The 27,632-nt window shown below is 41.8% G+C and overlaps 1 protein-coding gene across 2 annotated transcripts in view; it reads right to left on the bottom strand.

The window, feature by feature from the left end:
• The window catches only part of CDH20 (cadherin 20), an 813,890-nt gene extending 787,682 nt beyond the window's left edge, over positions 1 to 26,208 (bottom strand). For both annotated transcript variants that reach the window (XM_073678646.1, XM_073678647.1), the window contains exon 1: positions 25,622 to 26,208. The gene's annotated coding sequence lies outside the window, so the exon portion shown is untranslated. The remainder of the gene's footprint in view (positions 1 to 25,621) is intronic.
• Between the last annotated feature and the right edge of the window lie 1,424 nt (positions 26,209 to 27,632).

Genomic DNA, 27,632 nt, shown 5'->3' with positions numbered 1-27,632 from the left:
CAGTTATAGGGTATGCAGTGAGTCCAATGGCTGACCAATTTTAGGAAAAACCTCACAATGAATTTAAAAACACACGGAGCAGGGCCACAGTAACAAGGTGCGACATGTTCCCATTAGAAAGGAGAGGGTCTGCTATACAGTTATAGGGTATGCAGTGAGTCCAACAGCTGACCAATTTTAGGAAAAACCCCACTAAAAATTTAAAGACACACGGAGCAGGGCCACAGTAACAAGGTATGACATGTTCCCATTAGAAAGGAAAGGGTCTGCTAGACAGTTAAAGGGTATGCAGTGAGTCCAACGGCTGACCAATTTTAGGAAAAACCCCACTAAGAATTTAAAGGCACACAGAGCAGGGCCACAGTAACAAGGTGCGATATGTTCCCATTAGAAAGGAGAGGGTCTGCTATATAGTTATAGAGTATGCAGTGAGTCCAATGGCTGACCAATTTTAGGAAAAACCGCACTAAGAATTTAAAGACACACGGAGAAGGGCCACAGTAACAAGTACGACATGTTTCCATTAGAAAGGAGAGGGTCTGCTATACAGTTATAGGGTATACAGTGAGTCCCACGGCTGACCAATTTTAGGAAAAACCCCACTAAGAATTTAAAGACACACAGAGCAGGGCCACAGTAACAACAAATTCCCATTAGAAAGGAAAGAGTCTCCCATAGTGTTAGCCTATGCAGTGAATGCAAGGGCTGCCAAAAATTTTGAGGTATTTCAATGCCCCTTGGAAGAGACGTGGAGGAGGGCCTCATAAAAAAATGTTCCCATTTGAAAGAAGCAGGCCTCCTATACTTGTAATGCCCATGCACTAAATGTATGGGCTGACAAACATTTACCCCTGGGGGTATACATGAACATACTGTATAAAAAAAAAGTTTCCACAGGCATCATAAACACCCTTTCAAAAAATTATGTGGGTGTTGCATCACGGACCATGGTCACCCTGGTGATATGGTGGTGGAGGATGAGGAGAAGGAGGAGGACAAGAGCAAATAGACAAAATCAGGAAGCGTATACCCATGTGTGGGTGTGAAAAGATGCATGGGAATACACCTCCCAAGAAAAGACACTGGATTTGAGTTTATGTTACGCTGCTATCATTCGGTGGTGTTGAGAAGTCTGGCCCAATCCAGCCCTTGTTAATTTTATAAGAGTCAACCTGTCAGCACTTTCAGTTGACAGGCGGATGCGCTTATCAGTTATAATTCCACCAGAGGCACTAAAAACCCACTCTGATAAAACGCTGGCGGCAGGGCAGGCCAGGACCTCCAAGGCATAGAGACAGTTCATTTTACGTATCCAGCTTGGATGCCCAACAATTATAAAGCACAGAGGAATCACGGAGGACATTGATATGGTCAGCAAGATACTCCCTCAGCATCTTCCCAAACTTTGCACTCCTTGTGAGAGTACCCCGCGCCTCAGGGCCTGTGCAATGGGAGGGTCTGAGAAAACTCTCCCAGAACTTTGACAATGTTCCCCTGCCTCTGCTGGATTGAAGTTGTGTCTCTCTCGCCTGTACTCATTGGTTGTCCAACAAAGTGTGCCCTCTGCCGCCAGCATTTTCAGATGGGAATTTTTAATAGCTCCGCAACAAGGGCCTTCTGGTACTGCCCCATTTTTGTAGACCTGTCCACCTCAGGAATAAGAGATATAAAGTTCTCCTTGTAGCGTGGGTATAGAAGTGTCACCAACCAGTAATGACTGTCATCCAAAATTTGGAGAACGCGAGGTTCATGGGAAAGGCAGCGTAACAAACTCAGCCATGTGTGCCAGACTACTAACAGGCAAGACTTCCGTGTCCTCACCAAGAGGATGACTGACCATGCTCTCCTCCTCCTCCTCTCTGTCCTCTGGCCATCCACGCTGAACAGGCGGTATGACAGCTGTGCAGGTAGTACCGTCTATAGTGCATGAAACTAGCTCCAGCCCTTCCTCCTCCTCCTCCACTTCCTCATTCTCACCTAATCCACATTGGGATGAGATGAGGCTGGGTTGTTTGTAATCACCCTGTATGGTTCCTTGCTCCATCTCATCGTGCTCCGCCTGCAATGCATCCTCTTTGATTGTGAGCAGAGAGCGTTTCAGAAGACAGAGAAGCGGGATGGTGACGCTAATTATGGTGTCATCTCCGCTCACCATCTTGGTGGAGTCCTCAAAGTTTTGGAGAATGGTACATATGTCTGACATTCATGTCCATTCCTGAGGTCTTATGTAACATAGTTTGCAAAGCCGAATAAAGACTTGCGTCCATCAAGTTCGACCTGTTAATTTTGTAATTCCTAAAGTTGATCCAGAGGAGGGCAAAAACCCCAAATGATTTGGCCAATCTTCACCTGAGGAAAAATTCCCTCCCAACTCTGAAACCAGCAGTCAGAATAAATCCCTGTATCAACTTACTATTTTATTTTATTTTTAAGTATATGCTGAAATCTGCCTGGTATCTAGAAATGCATCCAGTCCCCGCTTGAACTGGTGTAGTGAATCCGACATTACCGTCTCCTCACTCAGTGAATTCCATATTCTCACTGCTCTTACCGTAAAGAACCCCTTCCTATGCTGGTGCTGAAACCTTTTCTCTTCCAGTCTTAGTGAATGCCCTCTTGTTACTGTAATATTCCTCCTTTTGAACAAATCCCTGGCAAGGTCTCTATACTGTCCCCTAACATATTTGTACACATTTATTATGTCCCCCCTCAACCTTCTCTTTTCCAGGCTGAATAGTCCTAGTTTTGCCAACCTCTCTGCAGTCCCTCCATTCCCTTTATTAATTTTGTTGCCCTCCTTTGTACCTTTTCAAGCTCATTTATATCCTTTCAATATATTGGGACCCATAACTGAGCACAGTATTCCAAGTGTGGTCTGACCAGTGCTTTGTACAGTGGAAGAACAATGTTCTCATCCTTTGCAGCTATACCTCTTCTGATACATCCCATTACACTGTTTGCCCTTACAGCAGCGGCCTGACTTTGGGCACTCCAATTTAGTTTGCTATCAATCAAGATGCCCAAGTCCTTCTCCATCTCTGAATTCCCCAATGATTTCCCATTCAGTGAGTACTGGTGACTTCCATTTTTCCTTCCCATATGTATGACCTTACATTTCTCCTCGTTAAACCTCATTTGCCATTTAATGCTCCACCTACCCAGCTTATCCAAATCCCTCTGTAGGTCTGCACTGTCCTCTTTTGTATTAATTGTTTTACATAACTTTGTGTCATCTGCAAATATTGATATTTTACTATTTATCCCGTTGACTATGTCGTTAATAAAGATATTAAATAACATTGGGCCTAGTACAGACCCCTGTGGTACCCCACTAGTGACGCTTACCCAATCTGAGAATATTCCATTTATAACCACCCTCTGCCTTCTATCCTTTAGCCAGTTAGCTACCCACTTGCAGACATTTTCGCCCAGCCCCATCATTCTCATTTTGTATACCAACCTATTATGTGGCACGCTATCGAACGCTTTTGAGAAGTCGAGATACACGACATCCACTGGTTCCCCCTGATCTACTCGAGAGCTAACCTCCTCGTAGAAGTCAATCAGGTTTGTTTGGCAGGAGCGATCCCTCATGAATCCATGTTGGTTCGGGATTAAAAGATTATTAGCATCAAGATGCTCCGTAATTGCCTCTTTAATGAAGCTTTCAAAAATTTTGCCCACAACGAACGTCAGACTCACCGGCCGATAGTTTCCGGCGTCACTTTTCGCTCCCTTTTTGAATATTGGTACTACATTCGCCTGTCGCCAATCAAGTAGCACAGACCCAGTCTCAACAGAGTCCTTAAATATAAGATATAACGGTCTGTCTATCGCATTACTTAGTTCCCTTAGTACCCGTGGGTGTATGCCATCAGGTCCTGGTGATTTGTTTATTTTAATGTTACTGAGGCATTTCTGTACCTCAACTTGGGTTAGATTAGCCATACTTAGTGGAGGATTAAGCTTGTCACTTCTCATTTCTCCTGTTAGTTCGATTTCCTTTGTGAAAGTTGTCGAAAAAAAATTATTTAATAGATTAGCTTTATCCTCATCTTTCTCTATGATTTTGTCTTCCTCACTTTTTATCGGTCCAATATTATCCGATTTAATCCTTTTACTATTTATATACGTAAAGAACAGTTTGGGATTTGATCTACTTTCCCTAGCAATACGTCTCTCTGTTTCCTCCTTCGCTATTTTTATTTGTTTTTTACAGGTTCTCGTTTTTTCCTTGTAACACATTAGTGCCTCCTTACTGTTTTCCTGTTTTAATCTCTTGAATGCCTCTTTTTTGCTATTTAACGCCCCTTTTACGTTCTTGTTCAACCATATTGGTTTCCTCTTATTTCTGGCCCGTTTATTCCTTTAAGGTATATACCTCTCGCACTGAGTATTCAGAATTCTTTTGAAGGTTTCCCATTTACTATTCGTATTCCTTTGATTAAGAACTTTGTCCCAGTCAATAAGTTGAAGGCTTTCTTTCAGCTGATCAAACTTCGCCCTCCTAAAGTTTAATGTTTTTGTTGTTCCCTTATTGATAACCCTACTGAAGGGCATTTTGAAGTCGATAATATTATGGTCGCTATTACCTAGGTGCCCCCCTATCTGTACCTCAGTTATTCTATCAGGCCTATTAGTCAATATTAAGTCCAACACGGCCGTCCCTCTCGTTGGTTCCTGCACTAGTTGGGAGAGATAATTATCCTTAATATTTGTCAAGAACCTCTTTCCTTTTTGAGATCTACAGGTTTCTGTTTCCCAGTCAATATCCGGGTAGTTGAAATCCCCCATTACAATCACTTCATTATGTTTTGCTACTTTGTCTATTTGTCCTAATAGAAGATTCTCATTCTCCTCTGTTATATTTGGTGGCTTATAGCAGACCCCCAGTAATATTTTATTATTATTTTTTGCCCCCTCTATCTCTACCCACATGGACTCGACCCCCTCTTCTCCCTCTCCTATATCTTCCCTTAGTCTGGGTTTTAGACATGACTTTACATATAAGCAGACTCCTCCGCCTTTCCCCTGTTTCCGGTCCCTTCTAAATAAACTTTAATCTAATAAATTTACCGCCCAGTCGTAGCTATCGTCTAGCCAAGTCTCCGTTATACCTATGATGTCATACCTCTCCTCCGATATAAGCTCCCGCAGCTCATCCGCCTTATTGGTCAGGCTTCTTGCGTTGGTCAGCATGCAAGATAAAACTTTGGGGTTATTTAGCATCCTATTCTTCTCTAACGATCTAACTGTACTATCCCCACCCCCCTCTCCACCCTCATTATATTCACTTCTCCCCTTCCCCCTTGCTTGCCTCACATCCCACCTATTTCCTTGGTTTCCCCCCCATGTGTGGAGTCTGAACTGAATACTGACGGCCTTGCTGATGCTGGTACTCAACAACTGCCCTCTTCTGCTCACAAATCCTTCCCAATATCTGCAGTGTAGAGTTCCAACGCGTGGGGACATCACACACCAGTCTGTGAGCCGGAAGCTGCAAATGCTTCTGAAACACTCCTAGGGCGGCAGAAGCTGTAGCTGACTTTCTAAAATGGGCACACAGGCGGCGTACTTTAACAAGCAGATCCAGAAGCTCCGGGTAGGATTTGAGAAACCGCTGAACCACGAGGTTAAGCACATAGGCCAGACATGGTACGTGTGTGAGCTCGCCTCGCCTCAGAGCCGCCACCAGGTTCCGGCCATTGTCACACATGACCATGCCTGGCTGTAGGTTCAGCGGTGTGAGCCACAGATCTGCCTGCTCTTTCAGAGCTGTCCACAACTCTTCAGCATTGTGCGTTTTTTCAGCTAAGCATATTAGCTTCAGCACAGCCTGTTGCCGCTTGGCCGAGGCAGTGCTGCAGTGCTTCCAGTTTGTGACTGATGTGGTCATTTCGGAAATGGAGGCTGAAGAGGAGGAGGAGGCTGAAGAGGATGAGTTGCAGGAGCTGTAGACCATGGGGGCAACCCTGATTGACCTAGGGCCCGCAATCCTTGGCGTCGGGAGGACGTGTTCCATCCCAAGGTCCGACTGGGTCCCGGCTTCCACTATGTTAACCCAGTGTGCCATCAGCGAGATAGTGCCAACAAGCACTTGTCCACGTGTCCGTGGTTAGGTGGACTTTCCCGGTAACTGCGTTGTTGAGGGCACGGTTAATGTTTTGGGACATGTGCTTGTGTAATGCGGGGATGGGCACACAGGGAGAAATAGTGGCAGCTGGGGATCGAGTACCGAGGGACGGCCCACGCCATCAGGTTGCGGAATGCTTCCATGTCCACGAGCCTAAAAGGCAACATATTTTGAGCGCAAGCAGCTGTGAAATGTGAGAATTTAGTAGTGTGGCCTGTGGGGCGTTGGCTGCATATTTGCGCTTGCATTCCAAGGACTGGGGTATGGACAACTGAACGCTGCACTGGGACAAGGACATGGACGTGCTTCCTGAGGCTGCTACTTGAGAGTGTGCAACGACAGGTGCAGGGCAGGAGGCGTCTTTGCATGCACCATGGACAGGGGATTGGCTTGCATGCACAACAGCGGAAGAAGTAATGGTGTTACCCGCAGACACTGTATCTGGACACTGGGGTTTGGCCTACAGTCGGGTGCTTTGCTGCCATGTGCCTGATCATGCTGGTGGTGGTCATGCTGGTCGTTTTGCCACCCCTGCTGATGCTGGCCTGGCAGGTGGTACAAATGGCCTTTGTGGGTTATCGGCAAAGTCTTTAAAAAACAACCAGACTCGGGAAGACCTAACAGTTGTACTGGCAACTTCCTTTGTGTTGGTGTTACGGGGAACAGTTGCCTGCCTTCTGTCTGCGACCACCACACTGCTTCTTCCTGCCTGTTGGGGTGCTCTGCCTCCCTCCCCCTGTGTGCTGCTGTCCTTGCTCTGCATGTCCTCCTGCCAGGTTGGGTCAGTTACTATATCATCTACAACCTCGTCTTCCACTTCCGCACCCTAGTTCTCCTCCTGACTTTCTGACAATTGTGTCTCATCATCATCCACCTCTTGTGACACTTTCCCACCGTCGCCTTTGTGTGACCATGGCTGCTCAAATATTTGGGCATCGCTACTCCTCTTGCCCCGCTTCAAGTGGACCGGGCGAGAGGCCCGAATATATACATGGAAAAGTGAACAGCTCTTCAGAGTGTCCAAGTGTGGGATAAGTTGTCTCTGGGTACTCGGCATGGTGGGAGGAAGGAGGATCAGGGTGAGGAATATGCGGTCCAGATTCACGGCTACTGAGACTTGACCGTGTGGAAGACAGGGTGGTGGTGGTGGTGGCTAAGTGACTGAAAGCATTATCCGCTATCCAACCAACAACCTTTTGACACTGCTCTGGGCTCAATAGTGGCGTGCTGCAGTCCCCAAGAAATTGGGACAGGAAGGTCAGGCGAGAAGATGTGGGTGTTTGTTGTGGCACAATTTCGGCTTGCCCACGGCCTTGTCCTCGGCCTCTGCATGCACCATTACCATCACGTCCAGTTCCCCATCCCTTGCCACGTGCCTTGCCCATTTTAAATGGAGGACAGTATCTTCCACGCTCATTACAAATGACTGAGTTTGGAGCGAACTTATATGTGATCCGTGTGATAGAGAAAACAGAGTTTTAAATACCTGGCCTGTAGGTAGGTAGTTTGAACAACAAACTGCGGTGAATTGCTTCAATGACACACTAAAGGAAATTTTTAATGGAGGCCTGAAATGGCAGTAATTTCTGACAACGTATATGTGATCCGTTTGACGGAGAAAACACAGTTTTAAATACCTGGCCTTTAGATAAGTAGCTTGAACAGCAAACTGTGGTGAATTGCTTCACTGACACACTAAAGGAAATTTTTAATGGAGGCCAGAAATGGCGGTATTTTTTGACAACGTATATGTGATCCGTATGACGGAGAAAACAGAGTTTTAAATACCTGGCTTGTAGGTAAGTAGTTTGAACAGCAAACTGGTGTGAATTGCTTCAATGACACACTAAGTAAAATTTTTAATGGAGGCCAGAAATGGCACTATTTTCTGACAACGTATATGTGATCTGTGTGACGGAGTAAGCACAGTTTTAAATAGCTAGATTTCTAGCGCTCTAATATGGAAAGGACCTGGCTGTATTCTGCAGTGCCAACAAGCAAAGGGCGCAGAAAAAATGGTGTTCTCTGGATTGCATTTTAAGCAAATAATGAGGATTAAGATCCAAAGAAAAGTATTCCTGGCCCCTGAGACCTGGGCCTTTGTATAGAAAAACCTAACAGCAGCAGAAGGCAGAATTGGAATGGAGGCTCTTGTGCTATATGCACTGCAGTCTGCTATATACACTGCCTGCCTATATACCCTGCCTGCCTGATATCTCTGCAGATTGATTAGTCCTCAGAAGGACTGTTTGTTAAGATGGATATGTGTAATGTACGGTTTTTCTCCCTACACTACCTAGTACACGATCAAATCTCTCCCTGACACAGCAGCAGCTCTCCATACACTATCTGATCCGGAGTGACTGTGACGAGCATGGTGGCGCCAGGTCTGATATAGACCTGATGCCCACAACCAACATGGCTACGGCATTACAGTGCATGGCAGGCTAATTCCTGCATGTTCATTGGCTCTCTAAAGAGCGCCAAACATGCACGGAGGGGACCCAAGTTCCCGCCCGAGCAACCCGAGCACCGAGCAGTAGCGAGCATGCTCAGGCGAGCGCCGAGCAGTAGCGAGCATGCTCACTCATCACTAAGTGGGATGGATCTCTCCCTCCACTCTGGGTCTTGGGAGTGGCCCATGTCCACAATTCCCATTTAAACTTTCAGTTAATGTTTGGGTGTGTCAGTTTTCATTTGCAAGCATGAGAACAGGAGGCTCTGAGTAGGACAGGTCTGTGTTAGACTGAACACAGGCCAGAGCAGGCAAAGCCACTGACACATCCACGAGTGATAAGGTGGTGCAGTTGCACACGGCAATGCATTTGATACGGACTGTTACGGACGATCCGGCTGCAAACCGAAGGAAAAAGTTACGTTTTTTTTGGAAGTTGCCAAAAGTAATGACGTTTAAGTTGGACTAAACTGGGTCACTACCTCACACTGTTGTGAAAGCCACTGCATTAGAAGTGGTAGAACTCAGTTTTACACAGATACTCTGCAGAATAAGTGATTGCAGAATAACTGAATTCAGTGAGTCATAGATCTTCCCTAATCGTAGATTTTCTTTCCTTTTTTTTTCTTCATCCAGCCCAGACCTCTGTGATGACTTACCGTGACTAGTGCAAAGCTTACCACTGAGATACCTTTGACCTATCACATATGAAGTCATTTCAGGCTCTACAAAATTGCAAAGCAATTCAGACTTAGACCAGATGTCCAATGCTTCTATATAACACTCATAGACAAGTGCGAGCCTGTGCCCCAAAAACAATTAATAGGGAGAAATCTCAGCATCTGTCACTGCAGTGATGTTTTGTAACCACTAATTTGCCTGTATTGTGCCAGAATTTTAGTATTAGTGTATTACTGCCCTAATTTAATGGGAGTTGTAAACGCAAACATCTTCAGCTACATCGGCATTAGGCATTAAAAGAAAACGGTACAATTCAGACTACTATAAGTTATATTCTACTGTACATAATCTCAAAGCTATAAATCCTCCCTCTCAGCTTCCATCTTGTCATTATATTTAAGCATTAAACAAGTATATTAGTAACTATGTACCTTTACGCTTTCCAGAATTAGTTTAAGGACTCCAATTTCTTGCTAAACAAATTATAACTATTATCATTATTATGATTATTATTTATTTTTGAAGCACCATGACTTCCATGGTGCTGTACTTGTGAAAAGGGTTACATACTTATACAAACAATGAAATTAAATGACTGGTACAGAGTAGAAGAGCACCCTGCCCATATGGGCTTACAATCTACAGGGTAATGGGGAAGAAGACAGTAGGTCGGGGAATTGGTTCAGCTCAGGTGGTAGCGAGGTGGCGGCACGGTTATTGCAGCCTACATGCTTTTCTGAAGAGATAAACTTTCAGGTGCCATCTGTAAGTTCCAAATATGGGAGACAATTGGATGTGATGAGGCACTAAATTCAAGAGGATGGGGGATGTTTGGTAAAAATCTTAGAGGCGATTTGGTTAAAAATGTATTATAGCAGAGGAGAGAATAAGGAGAGAAGAAGGTCTTGTGAGCACTAGAGATTATATGTGGGAAGGTATTGGGGGATTAGTTTGGGGATGCATGGGGGAGACAAATTATGGACAGGCTTGTAAGTCATGGTTAGTAATTTAAACTGGATTTGCTGGGGAATTGAAAGCCAGTTATGGGATTGACAGAGGGGAGAGGAAGAGGAGTAGCAAGGGGAGAGATGTATTTACCAGGCAGCAGGGCTAAGGGTGGACTGGAGAGATGAGATTACGTTAGTCGAGAGGCCACAGAGGAGGATATTGCAATAGTCAAGGTGAAAGATGATGAGAGTGTGTGCTAGCATTAAGTAGATTTGGGGTTGTGAAAAGGAAGAATTCAATTTTTTTTTTTTAGTTTGAGGCAGGAAAAGGTGGTAAGGGCTTGGATGTGGGATTTCAAGAGTAATTCCAAAGCAGCAGACTTGTGTAAAGCGTAATGTAATTTATTGTGATAGGTAGATCAGGTAGGGAAATTGACTGAGATGAAGGAAAGAGTTTGGTTTTATTCTGAGTTTTAGAAAGCACAATGAGAAGAAGGAGGATATAGCTGATATTATGAGATAGCTACCAAAACACTTGAAAGGCTGTAGTTCAGTTCACAACCATAGGGTGACAACACCTACACACATATAGCATAAACATCAAGCGACAAAATATCATAATATAGCCTGGTAATCTAACCTACTGCAACTACAGAACAATATAATCTGACAGTATGTCTTCAGCTGAACCCAGTAATCTCTCTTTTTCAGTGTAATAGTCACAAATTTCCAGACTCTGCTATACTCTGCCCCACTCTTCTTCTGGAGATGTTATTAGATGACAGTGGGCTTCAGTGCCTCGGGCATGGAGGCATGGAGTTGAGTAGACAGCCTTTTTCTAATAAGTGTGATAGTTTGCTAATTTACTGGTCTTTTCACAACAGAGAAGAATTTAGTAGTCCAATAGAAGTAGGGTAAGAGGGACTATATGTTCAACTTCAGTGTGTGATCACACTTTTTCTGAAAATAAATGGTGATTGACTTTAGTAAAAGAATGCAGAGTCCTTATGCAGGTGTCTCGTTGCAGAATGCCCTGGCAGCCATAAAAAAGGTGTCGTGATGGAGTTCTAGCACACTTTGGCACCACTATGTACTTGAACAAATTGTAATTATGAAGACGACATCAAAAAGCATAACAGAGGAGTCCTGAAGGTTCACAAAGACTGACAGAAGGGGATATAATGATAATTTTAAATGTAAGAAGCTTACACCAAAATTAAAATGGGATAACAGTTAACTGAACATTAACTGGGGTTTTTTAACAGTCTAAAATGTTAAAATTTTGAAAACGGTAATTATTTAAAGGTTTGGTTAAAAGTTTGTGTTTTATATGACGCTGACAGCATCTTATGTGATAGCTGAGATCAATCACTGTTTATTACAATAATTTCAGTAGTGATGACATGTTGGTTACCATACTGAATGTTTTTTTGTAAACTATTTTTAGCTTATTCCTTTATTCTAAATGTTGGAAACCTTATATAAAGTGTAAACAAATATGATCCCAAGGCTGATTTTGTAACTCAGAAAAGCAAAAAATGCCGCTAATAGCACTTGTAAACTGCCAATAACTAGTGTATTAGATATAACCTTGAAATGACTTGGAGATTTTGTAAAAATTAAGAAAATTGTATATTACACCTATACATTAGAACTATGTAGGTTTAAAGACCTGGCTGACAGAAGAGAAAATAGCATTATTTTATGCCTAAATACATATTTACGAACTTTAACTTGCTGTCCACAGAATGAGTGAAGAATAATATGGAAGATACACCTGAGTAAGAAATAATACATAAAGGCTATGGAGAGTGAGAGATGGTTGTGGATGCTGTCTAGTGGAATGAAGGAAGTTGAAGAGTGGAAGGAAAGGGCAAAGGTCATAAGAAGTGGCAATTACAGTGAAATAGTATTAGAACTGAATGAATGAAATAGCTTAATAGGAATGGCAGGAATAGAAAGGAGAAATATTTTTGACAGATAACCCTTGGTGTATAGATCCATCCAACCCACATAACTGATTTTATGTCTGCAATGTCCACAATTTATGGATATAGCTGATAAAATAAAACAATTCTCTTCCAGTGAAGCTTAAGTTACTAACAGAATACTAAGTTACAGTATTAAACAAATATTCTTGTAATGCATAGAATTTCCAAGTACATAACTTGGAAATACTGTGATTGCAAATGAAAAATTATCTGTTTTGTTACCATATAACATCATATTTCACCTACAGTAGCTGTTTGCTGTTGTCCCAAGAGTAAGACCCTGGGTTATCAACAATCACTTCATTTTGTCCTAAAGAATGAACCCAACTGTACTAGGAACCCTATCCAAAGACAAACTGATCATCCAACAATACCCTATGTCTGATGCAAAGTACTACTGGCTCATGAGAAATAAAACAAGCATGCATACTCAACACTGAGGGATCTATACAAAGGGATTCTATCTCAAGCCAGGCACATATCACAAATTACGTGTATATCAAAGATGGTATCACAAATTGTCTTCCCACTTTTCTCTGAGATGTCCCTTTGGATTTGGTGCGTGACACCTTCTTTTGATGACATAGTCTTGTCCAATTGGTGCATGAGTATGTACTAATCTACTTGTCACACAAACTGAATAATATAATGGACATCTTAGGGTGATTTAATAGGGATTCAGATGGCCAAAGTATCAGTTTGTGGCTATTTTTTTTCAGGATAGTCCTTATTCAAAAGGGATAATCCAGAATGGGTTACTGTACTTCAAAGGACATGAAACCATAACAAAAAAATTTGCACTGTAATATGGCACTCCATCCCTTCTGAGCTTTTCACTGTGCCTCAAAAGTAGTTCCTGATTACAGGTAGGGTATTGGCGCACTCAGGAGAAACTGCACAGTAAACTGAGAGGTCCATTTTGTTCCTGTTGGCCCTTATAAAAATTAGGGGCTAAAACAACATTTTAGTAGTAAAAATATAATTATTCTTTCTTCACCGCCCAATGTTATAAATTTCAGGGAAGCACATGTGGTGTCAACATGCTCACTGCATGAGTTCATTGAGAGGTGTAGTTTGTAAAATGATGTCAGCTATGGGGGGGGGGGGTTCTGCTGTTCGGGCACTTCAGGGGCTCTTCCAATGTGACATGGCACCCTCAAACCCTTTCAGCAAATATTGAACTCCAATATGGCGCTTCTTCCCTCCAGGCATTGTGCCTCAATAGTAGTGTTCAACCACATATGGAGTATCGGTCTACTCAGGAGAAATTGCACAACAAATTCTGTGGTCAATTTTCTCCTGTTACCCTTGTGAAAATGAAAAATTTGGGGCAAAACCAATATTTTTGCATGAAAAATTGAATTTTTCATTTACATAGTTCAATGTTCTACTGTGAAGCACATGGGGGTTCAAAGTGTTCACCACACATCTAGATAAGTTCCTTGAGGGGTGTAGTTTCCAAAATGGGGTCAATTGTGGGGGGTTTCCACTGTTTAGGCACATTAGGGGCTTTCCAAATGCGACATGGCATCCGCTAATGATTGCAGCCAATTTTACATTTAAAAAGTCAAATGGCGCTCCTTCCCTTCTGAGCCCTGCCGTACGCCCAAACAGTAGTTTTGCTCCACATATGGGGTATCGGTGTTCGCAGGAGAAATTGCACAACAAATTTTAAGGTGCATATTCTCCTGTTACCCTTGTGAAAATGCAAAATTTGGGGCTAAAACAACATTTTTTTTGAGAAAAATTTGATTTTTAATTTTCACAGCTCTATGTTATAAACTTCTGTGAAGCAGTTCAAGATGCTCACCACACATCTAGATACATTCTTTTAGGGGCCTAGTTTCCAAAATGTCTAAAATGGGGTCACTTGTAGGGGATTTCCTCTGTTTAGGCTCATCAGGGGGGTCACCAAATGCGCCATGGCGCCCACACTTGATTCCAGACATTTTTGCATTCAAAAAGTCAAATGGTGCTCATTCTCTTCTGAGCCCTGCCATGCGCCCACACAGTAGATTTTCCCCACATATGAGGTATCGACGTACTTAGGAGAAATTGCACAACAAATTTTGGGATCCATTTTCTTCTGTTACACTGGAGAAAATAAAAAATATGGGGCTAAGATAAAATTTTTGTGAAAAAAGTGAAATGTTCATTTTTTCCTTCCATATTGCATTAATTTCTGTGAAGCACCTGAAGTGTTAATACACTTCTTGAATATGGTTTTAAAGACTTTGAGGGGCACAGTTTTTACAATAGGGTCAGTTTTGGGTATTTTCTGTCATATAGGCCCCCCAACATCACTTCAAATGTGCTGTGGTCCTTAAAAAAATGGTTTTGTAAATTTTGTTTGAAAATGATAAATTGCTGATTAACTTTTAACTCTTCTAACTTCCTAACAAAAAAAAATTATGTTTCAAAAATGATGCAGATGTAAAGCAGACACGTGGTAAAAGTTATTTATTAACTATTTTGTGTGACAGAGCTCTCTGGTTTAAGGGCATAAGAACTAAAATTTTTATAAATAAATCAGCATAGAGGAGCTCGGAAAAAGATAGATTAAAAGAAGGGTTACAAACTTTCTGGTTGACTGTCAGTATGAGCTCACTAGAAAACTTCTGTCCAGCACCTCCAAACAGAATAAGTGTGAACAGGTGCAAGCCGTCACTACTATTCAATATAACAAAGAAAATACATCTGTACTCTGAAATGCTATAATGTGCATATTACATTGAATGTACGGTACAGACCAAAAGTTTGGACACACCTTCTCATTTAAAGAATTTTCTGTATTTTCATGACTATGAAAATTGTACATTCACACTGAAGGCATCAAAACTATGAATTAACACATGTGGAATTATATACTTAACAAAAAAGTGTGAAACAACTGAAAATATGTCTTATATTCTAGGTTCTTCAAAGCAGCCACCTTTTGCTTTGATGACTGCTTTGCACACTCTTGGCAATCTCTTGATGAGCTTCAAGAGGTAGTCACCGGAAATGGTCTTCCAACAATCTTGAAGGAGTTCCCAGAGATGCTTAGCACTTGTTGGCCCTTTTGCCTTCACTCTGCGGTCCAGCTCACCCCAAACCATCTCGATTGGGTTCAGGTCTGGTTACTGTGGAGGCCAGGTCATCTGGCGTAGCACCCCGTCACTCTCCTTCTTGGTCAAATAGCTCTTACACAGCCTGGAGGTGTGTTTGGGGTCATTGTCCTGTTGAAAAATAAATGATGGTCCAATTAAACGCAAACCGGATGGAATAGCATGCTGCTGCAATATGCTGTGGTAGCCATGCTGGTTCAGTATACCTTCAATTTTGAATAAATCCCCAACAGTGTCACCAGCAAAGCACCCCCACACCATCACACCTCCTCCTCCATGCTTCACGGTGGGAACCAGGCATGTAGAGTCTGCATTGCACGAAGACACGGTGGTTGGAACAAAAGTTCTCAAATTTGGACTCATCAGACCAAAGCACAGATTTCCACTGGTCTAATGTCCATTCCTTGTGTTCTTTAGCCCAAACAAGTCTCTTCTGCTTGTTGCCTGTCCTTAGCAGTGGTTTCCTAGCAACTATTTTTACCATGAAGGCCTGCTGCACAAAGTCTCCTCTTACAGTTGTTGTAGAGATGTGTCTGCTGCTAGAATTCTGTGTTGCATTGACCTGGTCTCTAATCTGAGCTGCTGTTAACCTGAGATTTCTGAGGCTGGTGACTCGGATAAACTTATCCTCAGAAGAAGAGGTGACTCTTGCTGTTCCTTTCCTGGGACGGTCCTCATGTGAGCCAGTTTCTTTGTAGCGCTTGATAGTTTTTGCAACTGCACTTGGGGACACTTTCAAAGTTTTCCCAATTTTGATTGACCTTCACTTCTTAAAGTAATGATGACCACTTGTTTTTCTTTACTTAGCTGCTTTTTTCTTGCCATCATACAAATTCTAACAGTCTATTCAGTAGGACTATCAGCTGTGTATCCACCTGACTTCTGCACAACACAACTGATGGTCCCAACCCCATTTATAAGGCAAGAAATCCCACTTATTAAACCTGACAGGGCACACCTGTGAAGTGAAAACCATTTCCGGTTACTACCTCTTGAAGCTCATCAAGAGAATGCCAAGAGTGTGCAAAGCAGTCATCAAAGCAAAAGGTGGCTACTTTGAAGAACCTAGAATATAAGACATATTTTCAGTTGTTTCACACTTTTTTGTTAAGTATATAATTCCACATGTGTTAATTCATAGTTTTAATGCCTTCAGTGTGAATGTACAATTTTCATAGTCATGAAAATACAGAAAAATCTTTAAATGAGAAGGTGTGTCCAAACTTTTGGTCTGTACTGTATACTAGCTATTGAACCCGTTCTACGCCCGGGTGGCGAGTATTTTTATTGGTATATGATCTCCCATGCTGGTATGTGCTGCCCCCTCCTGGTATTTGCCTGTTACCCCTCATCCCTAATCCTGGTATGCATGGCATCCCTCATCCCCAATCCTGGTATGTATTGCTCCTTTATCCCCAATTCTGGTATGCATGACTCCCTCATCCCCAATCCTGGTATACGTGGTACCCCTCAACCCCAATCCTGATATGCATGGCTCCCCTCATCCCCAATCCTGGTATGCATGGCTCCCCTCATCCCACAATCCTGGTATGCATGGCACCCCTCATCCCCAATCCTAGTATGCATGGCTCCCTCATCCCCAATCCTGGTATACATGGTACCCCTCATCCCCAATCCTGGTATGCATGGCACCCCTCATCCCCAATCCTGGTATGCATGGCTCCCTCTTCCCCAATCCTGGTATGCATGGCACCCCTCATCCCCAATCCTGGCATGTATAGCTCCCTCACCCCCATCCTGGTATGCTTGGCACTCCTCATCCCTATCCTGGTATGCATGGCACTCATCTTCCCTATCCTGGTATGCATGGGCCCCTCATCCTGGTATGCATGGCACCCCTCATCCCTGTTCTGGTATGTATGGTACCCCTCATCCAGGTATGCATGGCACCCCTTATCCCAATTCTGGTATGTATGGCCTCCTCATCCCAGAAACCTGGTATGCATGGCACCCAATCCCTCATCCTAGTATGCATGGCATTCCTCATCCTTATCCTGGTATGCATGGTACCCCTCATCCCTATTCTGGTATGCATGGTACCCCTCATCCAGGTATGCATGGCACCCCTTCCCTCATCCTGGCATGCATGGTACCCCGCATTCCTATCCTGGTATGTATGGTACCCCTCATCCCTATTCTGTTATGCATGGCACCCCTCACCCCCCAATCCTGGTATGCATGGTCCCCTCACCCCCCAATCCTGGTATGCATGGTCCCTTCACCCCTCAATCCTGGTATGCATGGTCCCCTCACCCCCCAATCCTGGTATGTGTGGTACCCCTCACCCCCCAATCTTGGTATGTGTGGCCCCCTCACCCCCCAATCCTGGTATGTGTGGCCTCCTCACTCCCCAATCCTGGTATATGTGGCCCCCTCATCCCTTTCACACTGTACACACATACAAAAAATAAACACTTATACTCACCTTTCTTCCCTGTGCTCCAGCGCTGCTTTGTCCTGTTCTGCCGGAGGCCGGGGGAGGAGTGTTGCACCGGAGTACGCGCGTGCCCATACCGCGCTGTCCGGTGCCATTTTGCTGAAGACACACTGCAAATGTGTCTTCAGTAAAATGGCGCCGGATAGCACTATGTGCATGTGCCGATCCGAAGCCTCACTCCTGCCCCGGTCTCTGGCGAAAAGAGGCGCCGCGGCAACGCTCCTCCCGGTCAGGTAAGTATGTAAGTATGGCGCCGGAGATCGCGGTATGCATTCAGTGTCTACGCATATCGTGATCTCCAGAGCCATACATTCCTCTTACATGTAACGGCTAGATGCGTGCTTCTGTCTGGAGCCAGACTGCGCGTCGTGCATGCGCAGTCTATAAAGGCTTCAGACAGAGACACGCATCCCCGGTTATATTATAGATGTGATGTGCTTTATTCTACTTCCAAACAAATCTATTATTCATGAATTTTATATAACATTAATAGACCAAATTTATTACAGTTGGAACATAACAATACGTATATTCGCAATGCAAATTAATCATTGCAAACTCATCTAATTATTTTGATTAGTAAATTGTCTCAACTTACATATATGGGTTTGCCGAAAACAATGTAAATCTTACCTGATTAGAAAAATAAATACAAAAAATCTAACTATTGCTTATATTGGTAATCTAACCTATTGCTTATATCCTTATGAAAAAAATAACAGAATGAAAAATTATATTTAATTCCTTTTAACGGGATATGTAACCTGTGTGTTTGAAGGTTAAAAGAACAAGTCATTTGCATGCTGTAATGTTAGGGATAGGTGTCCCACTAGGCGTGCATTGAAATACTACATTATTATAAATTATTAACATCAAATGGAAATGACTAATGAAATATAGAGCATATAAATGCCCATATGGTTAAAACAAAAGGTATTGTAAGACTGGATGAAAAAGCAAAGCAAAGTGATCACCCAGTGAATGTGCACTTACAATTGTATGGTACAGCTTGTATGGCTCAGATCATGAGTGACATGAAGTCTGCATGAGCCAATATTATTGCAAAGCTTTTAACTTCCATTTGGTAATACTAAATTGCTCGAGTTAATATAGATATAAAACATTATACCGAAAGAGTGCAATGAAAACAGCTCTTCGGTGTATTGTGTATGTATGCGTGTACAATCATAAAAAAGATGAATTGAAACATTTGCCTTAACTTTTAAAAGGTTTATGTATCAAGTTAACTTAGATGCAGTGTATAACTTTTTTCTTTCCCCTTTACCACTATTCAGATTCTGCATAATAGACACACATTAGTGAATTGTACTCTTCAGATATGTATTACATATAGTGTAAACAGAGCAAATAATATGTTATTTGATATTATGCTGTAAGGCAGAATTGTGATTTTTTATATTGGTTGACAGTAAACTATTTGCCCTTTTTTATCTATAGCAAGCTAAATGTGCTAGATCCCTGAGGAAGCCTTTTTCACTTGGACATTATCATGGAGGGACTGGGCACATCATATTCGTAGTGCTGTATGCAGACTATGTAAGAAAGGTGGCCCAACACAACTTTAAAAATAAATTCCTACAGTTCTTTCTTGATACAATCTCTTACATTGTCTTCAAGAGTTTTTGACAATAATTAATTTGTATAGTTCAAATATTGGCAATGTGGTGAGACTAATCATAAAGGCAGTGCAACCAATGATGATCCCTTCACAACTGGCAAATCAGCTGTTGGATTGTGAGGGTCCCACATAATGTTCCTCAAAAAGGTTGTCTTCTGCCTATATCCACCAATAACAATAAGCATATAAAACCAGAGAATATGAACTTCCAGTGCCACAAACAGGACCCACTTTGGACTGATGCTGATAAACCACCGAGAACTGTAATTCGTTAGTAAATGCTCCAACAGAAATGTAGCATTAAAACTATTTTTTCACTGCGATTTTCAATAAGGTGTAGAGTTACATGTTTCAACCTCGTGCTGAGGTCTTCTTCAGGCTTATACCATACTTTTTGCTGTACTGAGAATAGGTATTTCCTGGATACGTTTATTTATTTACTATTTCCAAATAAAGATGATCTTGAAACCAGGATCGGAGCAGCGATAAGCCAGCTGTACTATGTTTTTACCTAAAAAAAAACATAAAATGTACATTTCCTGTTCTACATTACTATTATTTTCATTGGTTTTGTGAGGATTTGACCTTGTTCTAAAGACTATCAGATTTTTCCAGCACAGAGCATCGATGCCATCGATCTTATTGTTGTGTTTTATTAGTGATTTCTTGCTGTGTTTTATTAATGTTCTACTTGATGGTCGGTATGTGCACTAATTTCACTTGTTCAGCATTCCAGTAATCTCATTAGTATCTTAGGCATCTCTAACCATTGTTCGCTCAGCCACTAGGCTCACTGTGTATGTGGAAAAGTAGATCCAGGGGAGATGTCACCACAGGGAGTCACACATGCAGTCTCAGGTGATGAGTTCGGCCTGAGGAAAAATACTTTCACTAATGCACATTTAGCTTTGAGGGAGCTGAACCCAGTGAACAAGAAAAAGAAGCTACATGTTTAGTCAACAGTGGTGTGGAATGTCATTGAAGGGAAGCAGCTAGACTAAGATGTTGTAGCCCAGGGATGGATGAATGGTTCATGGAGTCTTGGAGATCAGTACCGACTGGGCTGGATAAACGTGCTATCGTTGTGGGATCTATCATTTGGATTTAAACTTTCTTAAAGGACTGTTGCTACTGGATACCTGTGCTTTCGTTTTATCTGTCATCTGGAGGATCGTGGACTGTGGCTGCAGACTATACTGGCTGGAGATATGAAATCTGTGTGCCAACCAAAAGTTGGGAGTCAGTGAGTATCGCCTGATACAAAGGCCATGATCCCAGATGGGAACTTGAGGACTGAGAGAATGGTATTTTGGCCATTTACCTGGAGTTGTTGTAAAACCTTGATGTAAGGAATAAAATAATGTTGCATCGTTAATCGGCCTAAGTGATTATTAAAACCCACAACCTCAGATCTTCACAGGTTTAGCTTTTGTTACAGGTTACTGGCTTTTACCAATGCACTAGCAGGATGCTGCAGACAGCCACGATAAAGGCGGGGGCAGCACAATTCCAAAATACTGATGCAACAGCCACTCACTAACCTACCAATTTATGGAGGGGGTGGCTGTGTAGTACTGAAAATGCACACAGATGGGGCTTGCATAGGATGCCAGTCACACAGATACGTGTGATGCACAGTATCTGGCTTACAGCCTATCGATGACACCCATACAATTAGATTAGGCTTGCAAGTATGAGGACCCTTGGCATGGGTTGCGAGCTTGCATATTTTTGCCAAAATATCGACCAATACCTCATGTAATATATTTTTCTTATACATTATTTTTCAGGTTTTTTTGCACATTTTCCATTTTTATACAGGATGCAGCCAAGCCTCTTAGTGAAGGTTGGGAGAATTGGGGCATCTGTCTGTGTGGTACACGTGTATAGTACTGGATAGTCCGTCTGTTTTAATAGTATTGGTGTCATTTTTTGTTTTCTTCAGCAACCTGCAATCTTATGGTATTAGGACTTGGTCTTAAAGAAGCACACCCATCAAAGTTTTAATCCTCTTAATAGACTGCAGTCATCCCATTATATAACACTGTGTAATTGCAATTGCTCATTTTTCCCTTCTACCCAGTAAATTCTTCTCTTTTCTCTGCTCTATGTAGAAACAGTAAGTCACTTTTCCCTGCATAAATAATTCCCCTCTTTAACTCCTGACCCAGCTGCTCCACTTCTTCCCCTGCCGTGACTTTTGCAGTGACTCATAACTCATACAGGGAAAATTGAGCTCCTGCTTCTACATAGAGCTTAGAATTCAGCTAGTCAGTTTTTAATCATGTGATATCTTGGACCTAATGGAAAACAGAAGAATTAATTGACTAGAAAGGAAAAACAAGCAATTGTAAGTACACAGTGCTACTGTATATAGTATGATGACTGCAATATATTAAGAGGATAAAAACTTTGATGGGAGTACTTCTTTAATGACTTATAATGATATAAAACATTTCCTGAGAATATACAAGGTTACTTAACTTTTTATGTAACTGTAATACAATAGCGGAAAGTATTTTTTTCAGTTTTTGTAGATATCATACATTTTTTTATTAATTCAACATTTGGTGTTTTAGGAGTTTAGTTGTACGTGATGCTTTATGATTTTTAAGTTTCTCTTCTAGTTGTACTACTCTAATAGGTTGGGACTGTTTAGCTTGTCCTCCCCCAATAATGTACATATTTTGATAACCATAACACCAGAAGAATTTTTAGAGATTGTTTTACAGTAATCCATGTCCACTTGCCCTATTAGGCATGAATGTTATAAAGGTTCTTACGGTTTCAACTCTCATCTATGGGCCAGAACAGTGAGCCTGAAGTGTCAATTCAAGTACATGGACATGATACATTTAATGTGGTTGCCCTTGGCTTCTGGTGATAACAGATCATCTCAAGAGCGTAGAGGTGCTGGACCCATGGCGATGAGCTGATGTTTGCACTGGATTTTTTTTCTTACATAGGGTAATTCTCAACAAGTTTTAAGGGTAGTAGAAGGCATGAGCATGTTGGTAGCCACATAAATATTGGTCAGTTTGAATGGTCACTGCATTTCAGAGATAATCTTACCAGAAAAACAGAAAGAATTAACAAAGTTTAAATTGTTGTTAATACCTTTTGGATCCAGATGAAATGAAGGGTCATCTACATAATGAGTAGATCCATACCCCAGAGAGAATATGTAGTACTACACAGTCATTATGCCCACACTGAAAGTGGTGAATAAATTAAAATGTATTATTTGTGTTAGTTTTTTTTTTTTTTTTTTTTTTTACACTGACTAAGAAATGTGCTGTGATGCATGCAGATTGAGGATTTCATAAGAAATTGATTTCGGTTGAGGAGGCATGACATACAGAGTAATTGATTACCACGCCGAACTGCAGTATTACCTGTTCTGTCTTTAAAGATATCTATTTAGAATGATGGCTTAGAGTATTAGCATTAAATATCTCAAAACTGATTGCATTATTAAAGATTCATGTGTTTAACAATTTATGTGCTGTAAATATTTAGGAGCATTTAGAAACTTCAAGAACAGCATATTCAGAGACATCAGATTTCTTACACTGGCATCATGGCTTTCTTTTTTTTTTCAGGATACATGACAAATATATCAGAACTATTATGATCGGCTAATCTATCGTGATCCTTTAATATCCATTTCATAAATCCATCATGATCCATTCAGATGCACTGTGACCTATTTAACTTCCCCCTATGCATAAGAAAACTGACGGAAATGAAATAACACAAGTATGAACATAGCTTTCAGAGATCATTAATGGGACTATCTGAAATCTTCATAAAATCAGGTACTAATAAAAGCCATGGACCTTAATGAGGAATCCTAATGACATTCTTGTATAATCATTCATATAGGGCAGAATTATGAGCTACTGTCCTAACGTGTTTGTATATAGGTATTATAGGCGTCTCTACAAAGTTGTAACCATAAACCTGAGTTGAGATGGATGAATATAAGAATATTCTATTTCAAATGATATTCAGAATGAGAACTTGGAAGTCCATAAAACTTAAGAGCAAGAAATCACATTTTCGCTTGTTTTTCAAAGATCATACCAGCCATCCTTACATGTATTATATATGTTCATATGAAGGTATCTGTCCGAGTTAATAAAAAAAAAATTACATTTGCTTCCTTCTCTCTTTTTACTCGTTTTTGTGGTGCTATAACAATTGGTGAAGGGGATGATTGGAAATATATGTTTTAGCATAGATTTGTAAACTTAAATATAGCCAACACACCAATATTCATTTACTCCAGATCTAGTACTACCTCTTTCAATTTTTGTTGACAGGCTACAGCAGTGATATCACAACTACATTGCATGTGACCGCTGCAGCCAGTCAATGGGTTCAGCAGCTCTGGAGATATAGATGGCAGAAGGGAACAGAGGAAAAACTGTGGCACTCACCCTGTGGCTAAAAAGTTATTCCGTTATTACACACCGGGTGGCGGATACTGAGGAGATATAGATAGCATGAGTCACTGAGCTGAGTGAATAACTGAAGGGTCACATGCGGTCTAGTTGTGATGTCACCACTGTAGTTGGGATGTCACCACTGTAGTTGGGATGTCACCACTGTATGCATTCAACAAAGACTGGTGCAGCAGAGGCTCATACTTGGACATGGGGAAGAATAATGATGTGTGTTTTTTCTTTTAAGTGATTCAGCAAGCTTATTCTAAAATTAAAAAGATATTCCAGACAACTCCTTGAAGTATATATATAACACTAGTGCGGCAGCAAATACTTAAATGATTCAAATAGGCAATGATTGCACAATTCCTGAATTCTTCAAGCTTTTCCTGTTCCTAAGCATTAGCACCTATTCTTTTAATCGCCACATAAAATACAGCTAGAATATGTGAAATACAGGGACACAGGAAATTACTTTCTATGGAGGGATATTAGCCTTTGGAATCAAAGCTCAATACCCAGAACCTTACTTAGCAGTTAATCTCTCTGAAGGTTACAGCAGTCGAATCAGCCACACTGCAAAATCAATTACAGTAGTAAAAAAAATATATATAAATATATATATATTCTGACATAGGTGTCTACGGTTGGACATCAATAAACCTTTACTTGGGGTGACAATATGACACTTGCAATAGTTGACAACTGTGATGTTAAGGATCCTGAGTAAATGGTATAATTGATATACATGTTAATGCAATAAATCGCTTGTAAATAAAAACACTTAAAATTAGGAATGATTGTCATCTTCTCCCTGCTACCCAGCACCACTAATTTCTGCATTACTTCACACACACACCAGTTATGATGACAGAATCTCCAATCAGAATAAACAATTAAGCCTATAATTATTCCAGTCAGCTTACATACAATGAAATCTTTATTCTGGGTTTCCAGCCTGCTTTGGCAGAGCCTGCCTCACTGGCCCCCTTGGCTTCCACCAGAATCAGCTGCCTGCATTTTTTAAGCATCCCAGTCTCTCACTGCCAATAATGTGCTTCAACTCTCTCTGCGGAGCAAAAAATGTTTTAATGGCTAAAAAGTCCTATTCTTGTTCTCTCTATCACTACATGGCACAAGTCTGATAACTGCTTCCTAACAAGTGAATTGCATTTTTTTCCCCTCTAGCAGACAATTTCCCTTCTACCCTTTCCAGACGTGGAACATAATCAGAGATCTTCTTTAGTTAACAGCAATCTCTTGGGTGCAGGGTGACCTGGATATCTCCCCCCTTTTGCTCTGCAGAGAAGACAAAGTTAACAAGTCCAGGACTAAAAGATAATGTAAGATGAAGAACAGCTAAGGTCGAGCTGTCCCTTCTGTATAATGGAGAAGACATGTTTCAAGTTCATCGGAAAGTTGGAGAAACTTAGTTGATTAAAAAAAAAAAAAAAGTTTGGGAAAAACAGGTTGGAAAGAATCAGCAGCAGCAGTGATCGAGAGGGATGCGATGTACGGGGAGCTGTCCGGCGTGCTGAACTGTGCACACTGCAGCAACCTCATGTCCTCAGCTCGTAACGATCGTACAATATACAGCTATATATGTCAAGATAGTCCTGAATGCCACATGTATGCAATAAATAACAGTCAAACAACTAACACTATCATTGTATGCCTTCTAATCCTATAGCGCTGATTTCTACAGTGCTTTCCTATCCAGCAGTAGAATAAAGCTACTAGATACATCATAAAACTTCCCTACCTGCTTTGTGTCTCTCCTGCAGACGCAGCCTTTCTCTTTCCTTCTCAGATGCCCAAAGATCCAAGGCTCTCCCTTGTTGCACAGCTTGTCTGCTCAGCCACACATGTGCAGCCTTCCCCGGCTTCCCTGGCTGCCTCCACTCCTCCTGGCTCCTTGCAATCCTCCCTGTGGATGTGTGTAAGCTCTAAGTGTTCAATGACAGGAGCTGGGGAGCTTGCAGATCGATCTCCTGCGATAGTTTAGTGCAGGCACCTTGCTCACTCACATGCTCTTTCCCTCTAAGTGGATTCTGTTTGCTTGTGCCACAGCTTCTCATTCTCCTGCTCATGAATATTCTGACAGAGGTTAATGCTGCTGAAGTAAATTGAATTAGCCAATTGGTGCCAAGAGCTGCACTCCTTCCTTCTCAGGAGATGTCTGGAACTGCACCAGATGGAAGTAATTAGTGTCCACTTGGCACCCTGTGGCTCAGTCCCTACAGTTTTGATTGGACTCCTCAAGAGAGATCCCCAAAAGAGAGAGCTGAAGCTTTAAGCATTCAGTTGCCATCATTCTGATTGGTAAAGGCAGCTGCCTGGTATAGTAAAAAGCAAACGATTCAAATCAGTCTCTTCCAAAAATAAGCAGCTGCCCTCCCTTCTTCCAGAATCACTTTGTATATTGATTGTGATTTGTAACATGACATTTCCATGATTAAGGCAATGAGTGCATGCAAACATGAGCAGCATATTATAAATAACAGTCAATATGTGTCAGGGATTGATGATTTACAAGAATAAACAAACTTTGTCATTTCAACCGAAACTAAAGAATAAGCAAAATCTTGCTGCTTTCATTCCCCATAATATGTTAAAACTGCATACTAATCTAATATACACAGGAACTACCCCAATTCACTCTTTTTGATTAAGTGCTTTATTTTCACCAGCATTCTGTCAGCACTATAGGGGCTAGAACTTGCTTTCCCCTTTTTTTCTCAGTGTGCAATGCACCTGCTATAATCCAGAGGCTTGTCTGCAATAAATTGAAAGCATACCTCATGCCTAATTTACAGATATTAAAGCAGGTCAGAGACCTTCCGACACTTTCAGTGTTCTACATCAGATCTGTGCTGGTAGAGATGGATCCCAGGTTTCAACAGGCAGTTGACAGCAAGTAAGACAAAAGGGAGACATCTAGTGGTTATCACTTTTGAGCGATTTTTTTTTCAGGATAACAATGCAATTTTGGGTAATTTTGTTAGTCATGGCATTGGCCATCATATAAACCAAAATGTATTGAATCTACTATTTAAAAGCATAATCATGGCAGAAAGAAAAATGATATAACTGTAACACTCTTAAATCAATTTATAAGTAGCTCACTATTACTGTAGCAATGAAGAAATGAGAACATACAATGCTTATTCTTGTTAAAGGAAATTAATAGTGTTGAGCGAACATGCTCGACACTGCTCGGTACTCGCCCGAGCATCACGCTACTCGGGATGTTCGGCGAGCACAGAGCATTTCCGGGTTACTCGGGCGGGAGCTCGAGTCTCCGCCCTGCATGTTTTGTGCTCTTTACAGAGCCAATGAACATGCAGGGATTACCAGCCAGTCACTGTAATGCCGCAGCCATGTTGGTTGTGGGCATTACATTGATTGGGTGGCAGCACAGCGTCACCTCGAGTATTTAAAACCGGGCGCCGCCATCTTGGACACAGACGGCTGGGATGAAACAGTGTAGGGACAGCGCTGCTGATTTAGGGAGAGATATATACTGCGAAATAGTTAGTGTAGGGTCTGTAAAGGCTGCCAGATGAAACAAACAGTTCTTCTCAGGACTAATATCCATCCCAGACATCAGGCAGGCAGGCAGGCAGGCTGTATAGGAGACGCAGTGGTTATACCAGCAAACGCTGCATTACAGTCCTGTGTGCTCCTGTTGCTGAAATTGCTAGACTTAGCTCCAGGTCTCGGGGGCCAGGAAAAATCCTTTTTTTTTCATCTAAATCCTCTTTTTTTTCCTT

This window comes from Phyllobates terribilis, unplaced genomic scaffold (genome assembly GCF_046119375.1).
Source record: "Phyllobates terribilis strain yellow unplaced genomic scaffold, ASM4611937v1 Scaffold_4__5_contigs__length_816908805, whole genome shotgun sequence".
Lineage (NCBI taxonomy): Eukaryota > Metazoa > Chordata > Amphibia > Anura > Dendrobatidae > Phyllobates > Phyllobates terribilis.
This window is presented reverse-complemented; position numbering and strand designations above follow the sequence as displayed.